Source organism: Pituophis catenifer, unplaced genomic scaffold (assembly GCF_029215685.1).
Source record: "Pituophis catenifer annectens isolate HBS135680 unplaced genomic scaffold, rPitCat1.0.hap2 SCAF_1, whole genome shotgun sequence".
In the NCBI taxonomy this organism is placed as follows: domain Eukaryota; kingdom Metazoa; phylum Chordata; class Lepidosauria; order Squamata; family Colubridae; genus Pituophis; species Pituophis catenifer.
Genome location: NW_027256881.1, coordinates 168316995 through 168337083, shown reverse-complemented (window position 1 = coordinate 168337083; position 20089 = coordinate 168316995). Strand labels below are relative to the sequence as shown.

The window sequence follows — 20089 nt, the reverse complement described above, 5'->3', positions numbered from 1 at the left end:
GTCAGGCATGCCTCCTTTCAACACTCAAGAAAGAAAAACCCCGACTCCATTTTCATAGAGAAAGGTACTTTTACTGAGTGAGAACTGAATGCAACCAAAGAAAAGCAAGGTCTGAAGCAAAGGTGCGAAAATCACATATAGAAAGCATCCCCCTCAACTGTCCAGCATAAATCATCCAATCCACAGGTTCTCCAGGGGTCATGTGGGTGCAAACACATCTGGCAGTATCATCCTCTTGCTATGCCACGACAATTGACCTTGAGACATTATCAGCTTCAAAGAAAATGCTGCAGCAAAGTTTTTTCTTCTCCTCCAGCTCACTTCCCCCCTCCCAATTCCAATAACTCCCCCCTTGCCCCCTTTCATGGCAGCCGAGCAAGTAAGCAATGAAAGATCGGAGGCTGACACCCCCCTTTTTCCAAGGTGTGAGATGTCTTCAGGGATTCCTGGCACCAGGCAACAGTTATAAATCAGGGTAAAGTTTATACAAAGAGGATCAGGCAAGAAATTGGATACTTAGATTACATAGGAAAAGAACTAAATGTAACACTCCAAATCCCCCCCCCCCGTTCTTCTGAAGAATGGCAGATACACGGATCTGACATATTGCCCTCTTCAGAAAAAAGAAAGAGATAAAACATATAATACAGTAAAATTTATGATGGTTTGTGTGGGTATTTCAGGTGGAATTTCCGAGGATGGTAGGTGTTTCCATGCCACTAAATATTGTGTGGAGCCGTGGTGAGTGCGAGAGTCAAGGATGTCTTTGTTCTTCTGATCTGCTGTGGAGTGGTTCAGGAATGGGTTGATACAATCTAATCTGCCTGGAGACTGAGTCATAATTTTGTGGCTATGCCTCCACGTCTCTCCGTCAGGCCCCAGTTTTCAACTCAGTCCTCTGACAGAGACATCTTTGGCAGTTGCTCTTCATCAATCCATTTCTGAACCGTCAAACAGGTTTCTATTTTTTAAAATTTAGGTTTGTGTGCTGGCCAGATCAGTCTAGGCTGATAACACCGACGCTGCCTCTGAAGGGGGGCATTCCCTTGGGGCCCCTGGCTTTGCCAGTCCCTAGCATTTGCCTCATAGGCAAATACCCCCCCTAGCCCCCATCCCCCCAACCTATAAGGCAAGGCCTTTACCACCACCGCAGCCGCTCCCACCACCACAGACACTGTCCTATTGAGCCCCGTGGTGAAGCCTCAGCTGTGTGACGGCTTCCTTAATTCCACCGCCACACCGCCCATTCTTGGCCTTGTTAGAGGCTCCACAGCTGGGAAGCGGCTTGCCATTGCTGCCGCCACTGCTGCTGCCGCTTAGCTAAGCGTGGCTTCCAAGGACTCGACGGTGCCTCTGTGCTGTTGCCTTGCCGGGTCTGGGAGGCTCTTAGATGAGAGGCAGCCTGCCGCCACTGCTGCCACTGCCACCACCACTTCTACAAGCCACACGGCGTGCCCAAAGTCCGGTGGCCATTTTGACAACATCTCGGCGGCTGCCATTTTGAAAACAGCATGATCATCTCAAGAGGAATACGGCTGAGACATGGAAGCGGGGAGGGGCTTCCTTCAGCCGCAGCTGCTCAGGCCTACAGAAGGGCTTCAGCTCAAAGAGGCTTCTAATAGCCTCTGCAACCTCCATGGGCGGCCATTTTATTCCTCCACGAGAGCGGTCTTCTCTTGGGAGCACCAATTAGCATCTGGCTGCAACTTGGCAAGTATTGCCATTTTACAAGGGCCCTTACAAGGGGGGGGGGGGTGCAGGAGCTGGCACCACCCTGGTTCGCCCTGGGTAAGCCGCCCAGTGACAGACCTTGCCTCTGTGTGGTGTGAGTTGGTTAATTTGGGGCTCCAAAGCGACCGCCACCCTGCCTGCCTTCAAGGTATCTTCCAACTGCTGAGCATTCGTGGCAGACAACTCTCAAGACACTGTGGAAGCATCCACGCATAGGAAAGCCTCATGCAAATCTAAGCATGGCCGTAAGGCCTCTCAGCACTCCAGTGCTGAGTTAAAAGACATGGAGCACAGACAGAGGGCCCTGGAAAAGCAATTTTCTCTTGCAGAAAAAAGGCAAGCTCAACCTCCATACTAATTTCCAGAGCAATTTCTACAGGCATTTGTAGCTACCGCTCTACCTCCCTGGTTTCAGACTACCTTAGCAGACAGGCTCAGACATCACCTCAGGCTAGTTTAACAGAACCCTCTCATCACTCACCCGCTCCCTCGGAGGGCAGTGTGGAACTAGTGTCAGGGGAGGAGACTCAGAGATCCTGACCTCTCTGAAGATGAGGAGGATGTTCTTCCAGATATCCGACCTTTACAGGGCTTTTTCCATCTGGGCTCTTCAAGTCCTTGCTACACAAGGTGACAGTCACAGCCGGCCTACAAGAGGAGGAAGCCACTGAGCAGGCTCCCACCCCTGGAAAGGGACATGGGATATTCTCATAGCCGGTATCAAAACAATTGTTTATTCCAGCCCCCAAACTCTTTGCGGACGTTGCCCAGAATCAGTGGACCACTCCTCCTCCCTCCCTACTCCCAGTAGTTCTGACAAAAATTTTTACAACATGGCACCTACCTTCAGCCAACTTCTACAGGTCCCTCCAGTGGACGTTCCTGTTGCGGCCTTGTTATCCCCTTCGCCATTCACAGCAGGGGCCCCCTCTGAAAACCTAAGACCAGAGGATAAAAAAATTGAATTAGCCTTCAGGAAGACTCAACAAGCAGCCGTCTGTGCCATTAATGCTCCACCATTTTATGGCTGCAACAGTTTCAATCTCGATTGCCTCCTTCCAAGGCCCGAATCCACCAGGACCTTAATAAGATCCTTGCTGCCACTCAGTTTTCTGTGGACACTACTCTCAATGCCGCAAAATACAGCTATAGGTTCCTTAGATAACTTCATTACCTCTTGTGGCTAAAATCCTGGTCAGCACATCTCAGGGCCAAGTGGCGGCTGGCCTACATGGGGACTAAGCTATTTGGAGCAGCCCTTGATCCTCTCCTAGTAGAGGACAAGGACAGCCGCAAGGTCTTACCTTCTGTAACCAGAAGGGCAGACAGATGGGCCACTCCATATTCCCGCAGGCAGCCTGTCTGTTTTAATTCACAAGACAGACAGTCTCAACAGCATTCATATCAGCAAGGGCAATTCCGACAGCAAGACAGGCAGCCATTTCGTTACAGGGGTCCCCAGAGCAGACCCCAGAGATGGCCCTTTTTCCATTGCGCTGCTCCTCCAATCCATGGACGGGTAGTATCTCCTAGTTGCTGGGCAGAACTGAGTGCTAATCACTTCCCTTAGTTAGGCCACTCCCACCTCCACCAATCAGCATCAGTCTTTCTCACTCAGTTGCTGTGAGAACTTGGCAATTTGAGTGCTCTTCAATTAAATTTTAATCCTTCCCTTTATTATTTTATTTTATTATTTTTTTCCTGATCTCTTCAGTGCTATTTTAAGCCTCTAAGTAAAAAACCTGTGGTGCTGTGTGCTGAGGGCGAGCTTGGGGCTCCAAGCCGTCAGGCCTATCTCCCCACCGATCGGGGCTTCAGCACGCCGGATTCCGACCCGGCTGGGCGGATCCGTGCTTTTCTTGCCGCTGGCGACGCGCTAGCCTACTGGGGAGCCGGTGGAGCTGCCGTCGCCTCATTCAACACCTTAGAGCAGCGCCGGAGTGCCTGCCTTGACATCGGGCGGCCTCCGATGATTTCGAGTCAGCTGTGAGGCGCAAGGAGGGTGCAGCGGCTTCGGGAGCAAGCGCTTGACGAGAGGAGTCCTTCGGCGGCGTTTTTCTTTGGCGAAATTGCAGCTCCAGTCAGAGGACTAGCAGGGCGTGAGTTAAAAGCCTCCTTTCCCTCAGAACTTTGTCCGGCGCCTCAGGAGGAGCGCAGACTGTGGCCGGTCGCCATTTTGTTTCAAGTTTTGCCGGCGTGGCGGCTGCCATTTTGAAGGCAGCTAATTAAAAAAAAAAAAAAAGAGAGAGACAATAAAATCAAAGGTCCGGCCAGCGGCAGTGACTTTGGGGACTTATTAGCTGCACTTATTGACTTGAGTCATTACCTCAGTAATTGCCTGCCTGCCTCATTGGGTTCTGAGCTCAGCGACTTCTGAGCCTAATTTAACCCCTACTCAGAGAAATCCTCACTGTGGGCATTCCCTTGAAGGGGCCTCGGTGTTGCACTCTTGTGTCTCCTCTGTGACTCTGCTCGCCCTGTACCCTGCCCTCATACTCCATGGCGGACATACCCTTGTCATCAGACTCAGAGGGCGCCTGTAGTTACCCTACATCCCATCACAAGGCAGGCAAGAAGAAAGCGAAGTCCAAACACCATAAATCAGGTTTGGCTTCTAAATCTTCTAATATCAATAAAGCTGAACAGAGACGCCATGAGGCCTTGGAGAAACAATTTGAGAGGGCCCAACAACGTCAGGCGGCCCTGTCAAGGCAGGTTTCCACGGCTGAAGGCCTTGCAGAACCTTCTGGTACTTTACAAGCCGGACCCTCTGCAGAATCATCAGCAAGGCTCACAACATCGAATCTATCCAGAGGTGTATCAATGTCATTGCCAGATGTATCTAGCCATTTGGATGCATCCTTGGCCGGCAGTCGGATGCCAGAGGCTACTTTTACACCTACAGCGGCGGGGCTCCGCCCTGAGGTGCCTGACACTTCTGTGAACTTTCAAGCCATGTTGTCAGATGCCCTAGCCAAGATCCTGGCAGCGGGCATGCAACATGAGACGGCTAGACCTAATATTCCCTGCCAACCTTCTCAAGCTCAGGTTTCTGGCAATGAGGCTGTTCCTAGTACCAGTAGACAGCGACCGGTTGAATCTTCTTCAGAGGAGTCTGAAGAGGGCGAAATTTGTCCAGAGGATGTCGAATTCTCAGAGGATGAGGATCTTCCCCCCGAGAAGCCCTCCTTCACAAATTTATTCCGACCTTCTGTCTTCAAATCTTTATTGCATAAAGCCAAGATTGCTACAAGATTTGGTATTGCTGAAGGGTCTGCAGACAAACCAGCTGACCTGCAGCACCCTCACGATGCTCTTTTCCAAGTGTCTCACCAAGACCAGGATTTGATTCCGTGTCCTCCCTTATTTTCCAACGTCGTTAAATCGGCTTTTGGCCAACCAGGTTCCCTGACAGCTCCAAGTGGCCTGGACAAACGTCTTTATTCTGCTGAGTCACAACTGGAGGAGCTTCTTGCCGTACCTTCTGTGGACGCTCCGGTCGCTGCCCTATCTACTTCTTCCCTGCTGACAGCGGACGTTGTGGATGGTCTCAAGGCGGAGGACCGCAAAATGGAGATGGGGTTTCGTAAGGCGCACCAAGCGGTGGCTTGGGCTATAAAAGCGGCCACGGCTACGTCATTTTTCAATAGGGCCTCACTGATATGGCTCCGCCAGCTGCAAGAGAGGCTTCCCCCTTCTGATACCAGGCTGCACCAGGATATTAACAAGCTGGTGGCAGCAACAGAATATTCCGCAGATGCCTCTTTGACAGCGACAAAATTTGCTTCTAGAGCGATGGCTGCCTCTTCTGGCTGCGTAATTGGCGTGCAGATAACAAAGCCAAATGGAAATTGGCATCAGCACCTTTTACAGCTCCGTCTGTGTTCGGCCCTTGTCTAGATCCAATCTTGATAGAGGATAAAGACAAACGCAAAGTGTTACCATCTTCCTTTCGCCGCTCTGACAGGAGATATACGCCTTATGCTCCGCGTCAGTCCTTTCGATCTTCGGGTTCAGGAGGCTCATACTATCAGCGCTCTTATTCCCAGGCATCTGACCGGACATCAGAGCGACAGCCATTTCGAGACAGAGCCCGGAGCCAATCCCAAACGAGGCGTCCCTTCCGAGGCTCCTCTTATCGACCTCCCCGCAGGGGGAAATGACTTGTTGCGCCAAGGCACCATTGGAGGTCGGCTCCAGCAATTCTCCCTCCAGTGGGGCCTATCAACAACAGACACTTGGATCCTTGCTACCATTCACCAAGGCCTGCGACTAGAGTTCCATACGTTACCACCCACCAATTTTCGACGCTGCCCCATTCCTCGTTGCAAGGTCCAGAGAGAACTCATGGAATCGGAAATTTCACACCTCCTCTCCATCAACGCAGTGGAGCCAGTCCCGAAAGGCCAGGAGAGAACTAGGTTCTACGCTACCTTATTTCTGGTGCCCAAGTCATCGGGGGGCCACAGGGGCATATTGAACCTGAAACGTCTCAATCAGTACATCTTGTATCGCAGGTTCAAGATGCACTCCCTCAATTCAATCCTGGCGTCCATCAGGCAAGGGGACTACCTTCAATCTGTCGATCTGCGAGAAGCATACCTGCATGTGCCTATCCACCCGCTGCATCGTCGCTATCTCCGATTCGAATACAACAACATGCATTTTCAGTATCGGGCGATGCCTTTCGGACTGTCCTCGGCCCCCAGGACTTTCACAAAACTGGTGACGGTGGTCGCGGCTTCCATCAGGTCGCGTTCTGTACGTCTCAGTTGTTACCTAGACGATCTTCTAGTGATGTCGACGTCTCAGTCGCAGGCACGCAAGGACATAGAGGTGGTCCTCCAAACATTCCAGAACCACGGGTTCACCATCAACTGGCAGAAAAGCCATCTGACACCTACGACCAAACTTCAGCACTTGGGAGCGGTGATCGATTCTCAGCGGGGCCAGGTGTTTCTATCCCCAGATCGTGTTCAAAACATCAAATCCACGGTACAGGACATTCAATCTCAGAGGAAGGTCTCCCTACTGCAGTTAACTCAATTGCTGGGAAAGTTGATATCCTGTATCCATGTCGTTCCATGGGCACGCAGACATTCCCGGCCCCTTCAATGGTTGTTGCTTCCCTTTCAGAGAGCGCACCGCAGCACATCGACTCATCAAATTGTCCTACCTCCTCAGATACGTCTATCACTCACATGGTGGAGGTCTCCTGCACTACAAAAGGGGTGTGTCTTTCTCGAGACGGATTGTGTGGTCCTGATTACCAACGCCAGTCTCTCGGGCTGGGGCGCACATCTGCAGAATGCAGTGATTCAAGGTCAGTGGTCTCCAGCGGAATGGGCGAACAGCATCAATTGGCTGGAGCTGAGGGCTGTTCGTCTCGCCTTACGCCATTTTGTCCACGACTTAGAGGGGAGACATGTGCTAGTCCGAACGGACAATGTTACCACCAAGGCACACATAAATCGAGAGGGAGGCACACGCTCCAAGTCCTTGATGGTGGAGGCGGAAAGTTTGTTGGCTTGGGCGGAACGACACACAGCATCTCTAGTGGCGGACCACATCTCGGGTCAGGACAACATCATGGCGGACTGGCTCAGCAGGGAACACATAGACCCTGCAGAGTAGTCCCTCAAACCTGCCCTCTTCCAACAGATTGTGCGTCACTTCGGTCGTCCTCAGGTGGACCTCTTTGCCACGCCCCTGAACGCCCAGCTACCGAGGTTCTACACACGTTACCCAACCAGTGGAGCGGAAGGTTACGACGCTCTGCGCTGTCGGTGGCCTCACGGTCTCCTCTATGCCTTCCCCCCTCTACCGTTGATTCCACAGCTAATTCGGAAGATGTTATCGGAGGGAGCCGAGTTGATCCTGATTGCACCTCAGTGGCCTCGTCGGCCCTGGTATGCGGACCTAATGGGCCTATCTACAGCTCCTCCGTGGACGCTTCCGCTGGAAAAGGACTTGCTCAACCAGGGGGCCATCTTCCACCCCGACCCAGGTTGGCTCCGATTGGCCGCCTGGCGCTTGAGCGGCTCCAGCTACAAAAGGACAGATTATCCTCGGATGTGATTAAGGTGATTCAAGCGGCCAGACGGCCCTCTACTACTAGGATCTATGAAGCTTCTTGGCGTACTTTTTCGTCCTGGTGTTTGTCCCATCACGTGGACCCAACATCGGCAGATGTCCCAGATGTACTAGCTTTTTTACATGATGGCTTAGCTAAAGGGTTAGCTCCCACCATGCTTCGTCGACAAGTGGCAGCCTTATCCACCGTCATCTCGTGCGAGAGACATCGGACTCTCTCTCACAATCCTAGGATCAGGAGTTTTTTACATGGAGCTTCCAACATCTCTCCGCCTGTAATACACAGATACCCATCTTGGGATCTTCCCTTAGTGCTCCAAGCGCTTACCACTTCGCCCTTTGAACCCCTAGCCTCAGTGTCTCTGAAATTTCTGACGCTTAAGGTCACTTTTCTACTGGCTATTACATCGGCTAGACGTGTTTCTGAACTCTCTGCCTTGTCAGTTCGCAAGGATCTTTGTATTTTTCATAGCGATAGAGTGGTTCTGCGTTTGGACCCATCTTTCATACCAAAGATAAACTCCAGATTCCACCACGCTCAAGCATTAGTCCTGCCTAATTTTTGTCCGAATCCTCGCCATCAGTTGGAATCTCTATGGCATACTTTGGATGTTAGACGTGCCCTCCGGCGCTACATCAAGCGTACGGAGTCCTTTAGACAGACTGAATCCTTGCTTGTGTCTTTCACTCCTTCTTCGATGGGGAGGAAGGTGTCAGCTAATACTATCGCCAGGTGGATTAAGGCTTGCATCACAACGGCCTACGATGCAAAAACACATCCTCGGCCGTCAAAGATTTATGCTCATTCAACTCGAAGCGCGGCTGCGTCGGCAGCTTGGTCTACGAATGCCTCGGTGTCTGACATCTGTAGAGCAGCCTCTTGGGTGTCTGAGTCATCCTTTATCCGACATTATAAAATTGATCAATATGCTTCGTCGGACGCATCCTTTGGACGTAGAGTCTTGCAACAAGTGGCCACGTCCCAGACAGAAGATTCCAGTCAGCCTCCCACCCGGGGCAATTGAACTTGGGTACATCCCGTCCATGGATTGGAGGAGCAGCGCAATGGAAAATGGATGTTGTGATCCTGAACGTCCATTTTCGGGGCGCTGCGACTCCAATCCATACCCACCCATTCGGCTTCCTGTTATGTTATTGTCTGTTTTGCTTTGTTGTAGTTATCATAGTTGGCCTGGTTACAGTGCCTTCGTGAAGAAAGACTGATGCTGATTGGTGGAGGCGGGAGTGGCTTAACTAAGGGAAGTGATTAGCACTCAGTTCTGCCCAGCAACTAGGAGATACTACCCGTCCATGGATTGGAGTCTCAGCGCCCCAAAAATGGACGTTCAGGATCACAACGTCCGTTCGCGGAGCTGGCAGCCGCCAGTTCTGCAAACAGAAATGATTCTTCCATTCGCCCCATAGGAGGTCGCTTGAGCCTCTTTGCAGATCAGTGGACGATAACAACCACAGACTCCTGGGTCCTTAGTACCATCAAATTCGGTCTCTGTCTGGAGTTCCTGTCCAGCCCTCTGAACCACTTCATGCCATGCCCTGTCTCCCGCAACTTTGCCAAGCGAGCACTCATGGAGGATGCCATCCAGCATCTCCTGACCATCAGGGCCATAGAGGCTGTTCCATCAGATCAAAGGAGACAGGATACTATTCCATCCTCTTCGTAGTACCGAAGCATTCGGGGGGGGGGGCGAAGAGCAATCCTCGACCTAAAGAACCTCATTGCCCACTTGGTCTACAGGAGGTTCAAGATGTGTTCCCTCAAGTCCATCCTCGAGGGAATCCGCCTTCTTGGACTCAATCGACCTCTCTGAGGCCTATCTCCAAATTCCGATCGCCCACGTGCATCGGAGGTATCTCAGATTCAGTTATGCGGGTCACCATCTGCAATACCGTGCCTTGCCGTTCGGGCTGGCATCAGCACCCCGCTGTGCCTATGGTAAACTGGTCCGTAAGGCAGCTTCAGGATGAGCTTCCCAAAACCTTTCCCTATGTCAGGTATGCTTCCTTCAAAATCCAGGAAAGAATGACCCAAACTCCATTTTTATAGAGATTAGTACTTTTACTGAAAATGAAGCGATCGCAACCCAGGTAAAGCTGGAACTAAGCAAAACGCACAAAATACCATCTAGAAAGCATCTCCCCCCCCCCGTCCATCGTCCATCATCCAATCCAAAGGTCTCCCAAAGGTCAGGTGGAATCACATCTGGCAACGTCATCCATCAGGAATGCAATGACAGTTGGTCTGACGGCCCCTTTGGAGAATCGGTTTCGTTTCTTGGAAAGACTTCTCCGGCGCCCTTCCCCCCCTTCACCCCCCTAACTGTTTCCCACCCGTTTCTTATGGCAGCTGAAGCAGTAAAAGCGGAGGCTGACATTCGGCCCCTCTGCAGAAAAGACATTAGTCCTAAAATAGAAAAGAAGAAGGGAAAAGGGAAAACAAAATATATACAGGAATTAAGGTTTATCTGGGTATTTGGTATAGAACTGTTGTACTTTCTTTGGGGCCCGGACATCCCGTTTATTCACCCATTCAGCTTGAGACAAAGGGAAATGTTTCCAGGCCACCAGATATTGCACTTTACCATGGTGTTTCCTAGAGTCTAAAATTTCCTTAATTTCAAAATGTTGCTCCCCCTCTATGAGTATGGGAACTGGAGGGGAGCCTTGATTCGGCCTTAGAGGAGACGAGTGTTCAGGTTTCAACAAGCTAACATGAAATACAGGGTGTATTCGTCTCAGCGTTTTTGGCAACTCTAATTCAACTGTTACTGGATTAATCAATCTAATCACACGAAATGGACCCACATACTTGGGACCAAGCTTTTTTGACTTTTGGGAAGTCTGTAAGTACTTAGTGGAGAGGTAGACCTTATCACCCACTTCATACACGTGTGCTGGGGACCTTTTCTTATCGGCCTGGGCCTTATGGGCTCGGTGTGCCTCATCTAAAGCTTTTCGAGTTACTGCCCAAGTGCTCCTTAATTGTTCAATCCACTCAATCAAGGATGGGTTCTGGGGATCATCTTGTGGTAGCTCGGGGATCAGTACGAAATCTTGGCCCAATGCTACCTTAAACGGAGTAAACCCGGTGCTACTATGTATGGAATTATATGCCACTTCTGCAAATGGCAATAAGTCCACCCAATTGTCTTGCTGGTAATTTACGTAACATCTCAGGTATTGTTCTAAAACCCCATTGGTCCTTTCACAAGCCCCATTTGTTTGGGGGTGGTGACTGGAACTCAGTCCCTGGGCGGAGCCTATCAACTTCAAAAACTCCTTCCAGAAGTTGGAAGTAAACTGTACACCCCTGTCCGAAATTATTCTTTTTGGAGCTCCATGTAGTCGGTAAATCTGACGAATAAACAGTTTTGCAAGGGTTTTTGCTGAAGGGATCTTTGAACAAGGGATGAAATGCACTTGTTTGGAAAACAAATCCGTTACCACCCAAATGACAGTGCACCCTTCACTCTCTGGTAGGTCCACAATAAAATCCATGGATATTTCTTTCCACAGGGCATTCGGTCTAGCCACACTTTGAAGTAATCCAGGTGGCTTCACTGGAGGTCTTTTAGCCGAGGCACACACTGGACAGCTAGCCACATATGCCTCTATGTCCTTCTTGAGTGCAGGCCACCAAAACTGTCTTTTAACAAGATGTAGAGTTTTAACAAATGCAAAGTGTCCCGCTGCCTTGACACCATGGGCATACTGCAATACTGTTACTCTTAAACTGGCAGGGACATACAATTTTTCCCCAATCCAAGCTAGTCCATCACGAAGTGTAAATTCATTCGAGTGGTTGTTAAACCACTCGTCAGTTTCCAGGGCTTCTCGTAATTTTTGAAGCAAATCTCCCGAGAGCTCTGGCTCGGCTTGTGCTCTGGCTCGGCCTGTGCTCTGGTAGTAACTGGTGCTGCCAATTGTGTCGAAGGGATAATAGGCTGAACCACCTCCTTCTTGATGCTGTTGTACTGAGGCAATCTGGAAAGTGCATCTGCCATGAAGTTCTTTCCACCAGGAAGGTAGCGTAGAGTGAAATTGAAACGATTGAAATGTTGGGCCCAACGAGCTTGCTTTGGGGACAGTTTACATGGTGTTTTTAACGCCTCCAGATTTTTGTGATCAGTCCAAACCTCGAAAGGGTGCTTCGCTCCTTCTAAAAATCGTCTCCATGTTAACAGCGCCCATCTCACTGCGAAAGCCTCCTTCTCCCATATGGCCCATCTCCTTTCCATTTCTGATAGTTTACGGGACGTGTAGGCACAAGGTTGTAGTTCCCCTTCTGCATTTTTTTGCAAGAGTATTGCTCCCACAGCTACGTCCCTCGTGTCAGCCTGTACTACAAAAGGCTGTTCCATCTCTGGGTGTTTGAGTACAGGTTCAGCCGCAAACAGCCGTTTCAACTTTTTGAATGCGGCTTGACAGTCCATAGTCCATTCAAGTGGTTTCGAGGGTCTTGGTTTTACTTCACCTTTTGTTTTCAGAAGATTTGTAATTGGCAGCGCGATTTTGGGAAACGAGGGGATAAACTGTCTATAAAAGTTAGCAAACCCCAGGAAACTCTGTAGTTGTTTGTGGGTGCGTGGCGCGGCCCATTCCAATACTGCTCGAACGTTGTCAGGGTCCATCTCTATTCCCTCATGCGATATGCGATATCCAAGATAGTCGATTTTGTCTTTGTGGAACTCACATTTAGAAAGTTTGGCATATAGTTCAGCAGCCCTGAGTTTTTTCAGGACAGTTCACACCAATTTCACATGGTCGGCCATGTTCTCAGAGTAGATAAGAATGTCATCCAAGTAGACCAACACCCCCTTATACAGGTGCTCATGCAATACTTCGTTGATCAATTGCATGAATACAGCAGGGGCTCCCTGTAAACCAAAAGGGAGCACTCTGAACTGGAAACATCCCAATGGGCAATTAAACGCTGTTTTCCATTCATCCCCCTCTTTAATTCTCACTCGGTAGTATGCCTCTCTTAAATCGAGTTTGGTGAAGACTTTTCCCTTCCCTAAGTGGGCTAACATGTCCTTCATGAGTGGGAGGGGGTAAACGTTTTCCACGCAAATGGCGTTGATATTCCTTTAATCGACCATCAAGCGGAAGGAGCCATCTTTCTTTTTGCGGAACATCACTGGCGCCGCCACTTTAGGCTTGGCTCGTTCGATGAATCCCCGTTCTAGATATTTGTCAATAAAATTTCGCAATTCCCCTAATTCACGAGGGGTCATGGGGTAGATTTTTGGTTTGGGAAGCTTCACCCCGGGGAGTATTTCAATGGTGCAGTCGGTAGCCCGGTGGGGAGGCAGCGCGTCTGAGGCCTTTTCGCTAAAAACTTCACGGAGATCCCAATACTCCTTTGGAATCTTCTCCTGCCCCTCAATTTGGTCTACTGCTACTTCCTCTCTTTCCGGTTTTATATCGTCCTTCAGGGGTGAGCTTTCCTTCTCTGGATTCGGTTTTGCAGTGCGGATGCGCAGGACCCCCGTCTTCCAATTTACTCGTGGGTTCCATTTACGAAGCCAGGGCAGTCCATGTATGAGGGGTCTCTCCATGCCAGGGGCCACAATAACTCTGAGATTCTCTACATGATCTCCCAACTGCAGTTCAAGGGGTTCGGTCATAAAACTGGCAGGGCCCCCTCCTGCAATCGATCCGTCTAAATGACAGAACGCAAGGGTTCTTTTTAACATTTTTAGTCTCAGTTCCATTTCCTCCACCACCTTGGGGCTAATTATGCACCTGGTGCATCCCGAGTCTAACAGGGCTAACATTTGGGCATGGCTCTCTGTGGATACCACCCTTATTTCTACGGGGATGAGCAGGGGTCTTCCGTGTGACTCACCCGATTGTCGGTGTCGGAATCGGAGTCCGTCTCGCTGTCGTCGCCGTTGGTCGGAGTTCCCAGCTCACCCTGGTTTCGGGGAGCGAACTCAATGACTTCTCCTTTCAGGGTAGTGCCGCGGGTCTTGGCGGGTATTTTGTCGCCCTTCTTGGGCCCGGAGCCGGCAGCTTTTGGCACTTGTTTGGAGAAGCATTCGGCAGCCCGGTGTCCTTCCTTCCCACATTTGAAACAGGTGAAGGGCTTTGATTTGGGTTTGAATTCTGCTCTCCCCCCAGCCATCTTTGGTGCTCCCTTACGGTGGAAGGAAGATGACTGGTCCCCTGTACGCCCTCCTCGAAGTCGGCTTCGGGCCAATTCGATCTCCACATCCTCAGCCACTATGTACCAACTCTGCAAGTCTTAGGGGATCCCCATACTTCTATAGTCTCAGTATATCTCTTCATTCAGCCCATCTTTGAAGCTCTCCAACAGAGTCATTTCTGACCGCCCTGTCATATAGGGTGCCAGCTCGCGAAACTCTTGGATATACTCTGCCACAGGTCTCCGGCCCTGCTGGATGCCCTTCATCCTGAGTCTCGCCTTTCGTTCAGCTAAGTGGTCTTCAAACCTCCTCCTAAGGGCCCCCATGAACTGGTTGCAATTTCTCAGTAAGGGGGAGTTATTATTGTGGAGGACCACCATCCATTCAGCTGCTAATCCCTCTAAGGAGTTCGTGACACATCTCACTCGGGCGGCATCTGATACGTAGTCTTCCTCCCAGTCCTGCATGTGGTTCCACACTTGGGTCAGGAAAAACCCCAAGGTCTTCGGATTCCCATCATATTTCCCTAGTAAGGGGGGGAATTTTTGGCTTTTTACGTCTGCCGGGGGGGGGGGCTGCAAGGCTGGAGGTCCCTGGCCGGCTGCATCCCTCCCTTGAGCTGCAGAAGCCTGGGATGTTCCTTCCTCAGCTTCTTCCTCTCCCCCACAGGCTGTTTCTTCTGGCTCCCGCCTGGGGTCTTCTCCTCCCTTCTCCACAGGGAACCTAAAAGACTCACAGCTCTCCCGGCTTTTCTTGCTCTCTTCCACATCACGGAGAAGTTGCAAGGCTTATGCCAGCATGAAGCTTTCCTTTTGTTTCTGCAGCCAGACTGCCTCTTTCTTATGAGGTCAGGAGCTGGTTACTCCCCGGGGGGTCCCCCCCCAGTCCGGTAATCTCCCTACTCCTTTCGACCATCTGGCTTCTTCAGAATCCAGCCGGAGTTTTTCCAACCATTCTGCATTTTCTTTCTCCGCTTGGAGGGCGGCTGCTGTGGAACTCGCTGCCCCCATCTGGTCTTCTTCACTCTCTTGGTCTGACATAATTTGGATTTCAATCTCCTCGGTTTTTGTCCGGGATGACTGGAGTGAGTTCCAGCTTATTGTCAGGTATGCTTCCTTCAAAATCCAGGAAAGAATGACCCAAACTCCATTTTTATAGAGATTATTACTTTTACTGAAAATGAAGCGATCGCAACCCAGGTAAATCTGGAACTAAGCAAAACGCGCAAAATAGCATCTAGAAAGCATCTCCCCCCCCCCTTGTCCATCGTCCATCATCCAATCCAAAGGTCTCCCAAAGGTCAGGTGGAATCACGTCTGGCAATGTCATCCATCAGGAATGCAATGACAGTTGGTCTGACGGCCCTTTTGGAGAATCGGTTTCATTTCTTGGAAAGAGTCTTCCTGCGCCCTTCCCCCACTTCACCCCCCTAACTGTTTCCCACCCATTTCTTATGGCAGCTGAAGCAGTAAAAGCAGAGGCTGACACGCTAGCTTAATCTCCTTCCTCCTCCTTCAAGCCACATTTCTTCAATAAAAAAATCAAAAAGCTGGGAGGGACAGATTTGTAAAACTCCCCCCCCTTCCCAATTAGGTGCTAAAACTAAACTCTCCCTCTCCCCTCTAACCAATATCCCTTTTAAAAAAACTTACCTGACTGATTGACTGTCTATAGTGGGCAGTCTACAGTTTAGTCTTTAAATCCTAGCTTTAAATAACCTATCCTTAACAACTTTTAAGTTTTTGGGGTTTTTTTTACTTCAGGGGAAAAAGCTGCAGAAAGATTTTCTCTGAGGGAACATTCCCACAAACTTTACATCACATTGCAATGGAATGCTCTTCTCAGAAGATTCCCTGGATCCCTGCAAGAACTACATTATCTTGTGGGCACTGTTGTCCAATAGTTAAATGATCCAGATATCCAGCCATAGGCTTAGCCATTCTAGTAACTACTCATACATAATTTAATTTTATTCATAATTTTATTCATCATTAATGTTGGGTATTTTTTAAATAATTAACAGAATAACAGAGTTGGAAGGGACCTTGGAGGTCTTCATGTCCTCTGCTATACCATTTCAGACAAATGGTTGTCCAATCTCCTCTTAAAAATATCCAGTGTTGGAACACCCACAACTTCTGGATGCATGTTGTTAATTGTTCTCAGAAAATTTCTCCTTAGTGTTAGGTTGATTTTCTCCTTGATTAGTTTCCATTCATTACTTCTTATCCTGCCTTCAGGTGGTTTGGGGGGAGGGTTAGGGTTAGGGTTTAGCTCTCAGATATGTTCAAACACTTTTATCTATTATATCAAAGGAAAGGAAAGTGTGCTAGAACAGCAAATGGGGGTGGGGAAGAGAAACCAGGACATGGAATGTTTGATGGGTACAGAGATGAGACTGGCTCCTGGGGCATCTTCTGCAGGATCCCCTTCAACCCTGGCAGTGCCCTGGGATACCTCACTGAATTAATAAGAGGACAGCAGAGAAATATATTTCTCTGAAATTTAAATCATAGGGCACATAACAAGAAACTGCATCAGGGAGAATGCACACCTGTTATGACCTATCACCACTTAGTTTCAATGTGAGGAATTTCAATGACTCTTTCACAATTTGACTTCTCCCTAGTGGCACTGGATTTCTTTAACAGCACAACTCAGGAATGATGGGAGTGTACTGCAGTAGCCTCTGGAGGGCAATCACATCCTTATTCCTTCCTTCCTTCTTTTGCCTTCCTTCCTTCCTTCCTTCCTTCCTTCCTTCCTTCCTTCCTTCCTTCCTTCTCCCCTCCTCTGATTTCAACTTCCTTCCTTCCTTATCCCCTCCTGATTTCTCCTCCCTCCCTCCCTCCCTCCCTCCCTCCCTCCCTCCAATTCCTGCCGGGAGCCAAGCTGCCCAAGCCAAAGATGTACTCAATGACTTCCAAAGAAATGGAGGAGCTGAGGAAATACATCAATGCAAACCTGGTGCAGGGCTTCATCCATCCTGCAAAATCCAGAGTGGCAGCCCCAGTACTATTTAAAGAAAAAAAAGATGGGGGGGATGAGGCTTTGCATGGATTTTTGTGGAATTAATGCTTTGTGCGTGGAGAACACCTGCCCCCTCTCCCTTGTGAAGGACATACTAAGCCACTTAGCCAAGGGCAAGGTGTTCATCAAACTGGACTTAAGAGAAGCCTACTATCGCATAAGAATCATTACCACATGGGGGCCAAGCACGCTATGTCAACACATGAGATTGACTGGGAAGAGTCCGGAGCCCCGGGAGCAACTCCTCCCAAGACCAAGCCACACTCGAGATGAGGCGGAATGGCTGGAGGAGTTGGAGCTTGATGAGAAGCCAGTCTAAGCCAGATGGTCACTAGGCATAGGACAGCTGGAGGTCCCTGAAGAGCATCTGTTGGGAATGCCTTTTACCAGAGGCTATCAAGGATCCCACAGAGCAGAGGGGAGTTTGTGGTGAGATTTCCCCCTCCCAACTCTGACTATGAGGGCCTCATGAGCCATGCATTGTATCTGCTGCAAGAGGCGATCGAAAATCGGACAGCCAGAGAAACACTTGCCCAGATGTCTGTCCAGCAACATAGTAGAGACCAGCCAAGCAGCGGGTGGAGTGGTCACCTTCACAGTGGCCACTCCACATTCAAAAGATGGTGGCAATGGAGGAAGCATAGTTACATCGCAGGGAGTTAAAAGAAGAGAAAAGTTGCTATTAAAGTAAGATAAATGATAGGAGGAGTGGTGGAGAGGGAAAGACAAATCGTAGAATAAATCATAAAGAAAGATAAATAAGAGGAGAAAGGAAAAGGGAATGGAATATAGTCAAACATAAAATAAATTTAACAATCCAAAAGGAAATAGCACAGAAAATAAAGATGTCAAAACAAAATTATTTTGAACATGCGAATAAAACGGGTAGATGGTTGGCCTATAAATTAAAAAAAAAGATAAAAGAATGATATATTAATTGAAAGGTGAAAATGGAATAATGCAACACAAAAGGGAGGATAAAAAGGAATTGATACAAAAGCTTTTCTCAAATTTATATTGTCAGGAAGAGATAGCAGAAGAAAAAGTTAAAGACTATATAGAGGGAACAAACTTGTGTAAAATTATGGAGGAACAACAAGAAATACTAAACCGATAACAGAAACAGAATTTGAAATGGCAATGAAAAAACAACAAAACACTGGGCTTGGATGGACTCTCAGTGGAGTTATATAAAAACACTCAAGAAATGCTGGGAGGGATGATGTTGGAAATATTTAATGAGGCTCTAGAACAGGCAAAGATACCTAAAACATGGACAGAAGCAATAATCACTCTTATTCCCAAAGAAGATACAGACCATCAACAAATACAGAATTACAGACCAATTTCATTGTTAAATACTGATTACAAGATATTTATGTCAATCATAGCCAAAAGAAGAAAAAAAATCTTGAACAAACATATATATTCAGATCAAAACGGTTTCCTGCCAGGCCGACAAATTAAAAACAATATGAGAACAATAATAAATACCAAACACTGCGAATCCGATGTCAAACAAAATTGTTATTATATATTATCTGTTTTAAAAAAAAATCAATAAAGTGTATAAAAAAAAAAAAATACCTTAGAGTTTTATGAAACACATCCGGAAAAACAAGCTTCACTGGTTTTCCTTGATGCCCAAAAGGCATTTGATAATTTGAACTGGAAATTTATGTTAAATCAATTGAAATTTATGGAATTTGGGAATAAATTTGAAAACATGATTGGAAAAATTTATACAAAACAAATGGCAAGGGTAATTATGAATGAAGATACGACAGAAAAATTTGATATAACAAAAGGGGTGAGACAAGGATGCCCACTTTCTCCACTTCTATTTATATTAACTTTAGAAACATTTCTGAAGAGAATTAGAGAGGATCGAGAAATAAAAGGATTAAAAATAAAGAAAGAAGAATATAAGCTTCAGGCTTTTGCTAATGATAATGATGTTTATAGTAGAGGAACCATTAGAATCAGGCCCAAAATTGATCTAAAAAATAGAAGAATTTGGTGAAGTAGCGAGACTTAAAATTAACAAAAATAAATCCAAATTATTAACCAAAAATCTTACAAGGAAACAAGAGAAAGAATTAGAATGTAGTACAAACATTCAAATAACCAAGAAAATAAAATACTTAGGGATTTGTCTTACTGCAAGATGCTCCTCAATTAAGGAAGACAAATTACTACAGCAAATTAAAAAAGATTTAGATAATTGGAAAAATTTACAAATCTCATTTATGGGAAGGATCGCCATGATCAAAATGAATATTTTGCCCAAAATACTATTTATCTTCCAAGTTATACCAGTAAAATTAGAGAAAACTTTTTTTGAAACATTAAATAAAACTAATTATATGGCAAAGAAAAAGACCGAGAATTAGACTAAAAACATTGCAAGACACAAAAGAGGAGTAGCACTCCCAGAATGGGAAATATATTACCAAGCATCTTGTATAACCTGGCTGAAAGAGTGGATGGAGTTAAGGGATAAAAGAACATTAGTGATTGAAGGGTATGATTTGCAAGTGGGATGGCATGCATTCCTTTGGGACGAAAAATATGAAACACATGGTTATTTTAGAAGACACATACTAAGGAATGCATTGCTACTAATTTGGATTAAGATAAAAAAACAACATTACACAAAAATACCAATTTGGATCTCACCTACAGAAACATTAAAACACCCAAATTTAACTGAGTGAGACAAGATAATAAGATATAGAGATATATTAAAAGAACAAGGAAATTTGAAATCAAAACAGGAATTGGAACAAGATCTAAATGGAGAAATCAATTGGTGGACATATATACAAATTCGGTTGAAATATAAAGAAGACATAAAATTAAATGCTGTACAGACTGAATAAAATGAATTGGATAAAATTATACAAGGGACGGAGGAGAAATTAATTAGTAAAATATACAAATTTTTGCTGCGATATAAAATGGAAGAAGAAATAGTTAAAGATACAATGATTAAATGGGCAAAAAACTTTAACCACACAATAGAATTGGAGAAATGGGAAAAAATGTGGCAAATAAATAGAAAA

The 20089-nt window shown here is 47.4% G+C and overlaps 1 protein-coding gene across 1 annotated transcript in view; it reads left to right on the top strand.

Moving 5' to 3' along the window:
- HDAC4 (histone deacetylase 4) overlaps positions 1-20089 on the top strand; it is a 423752-nt gene that overhangs the window by 53747 nt on the left and 349916 nt on the right. The window lies entirely within an intron of this gene.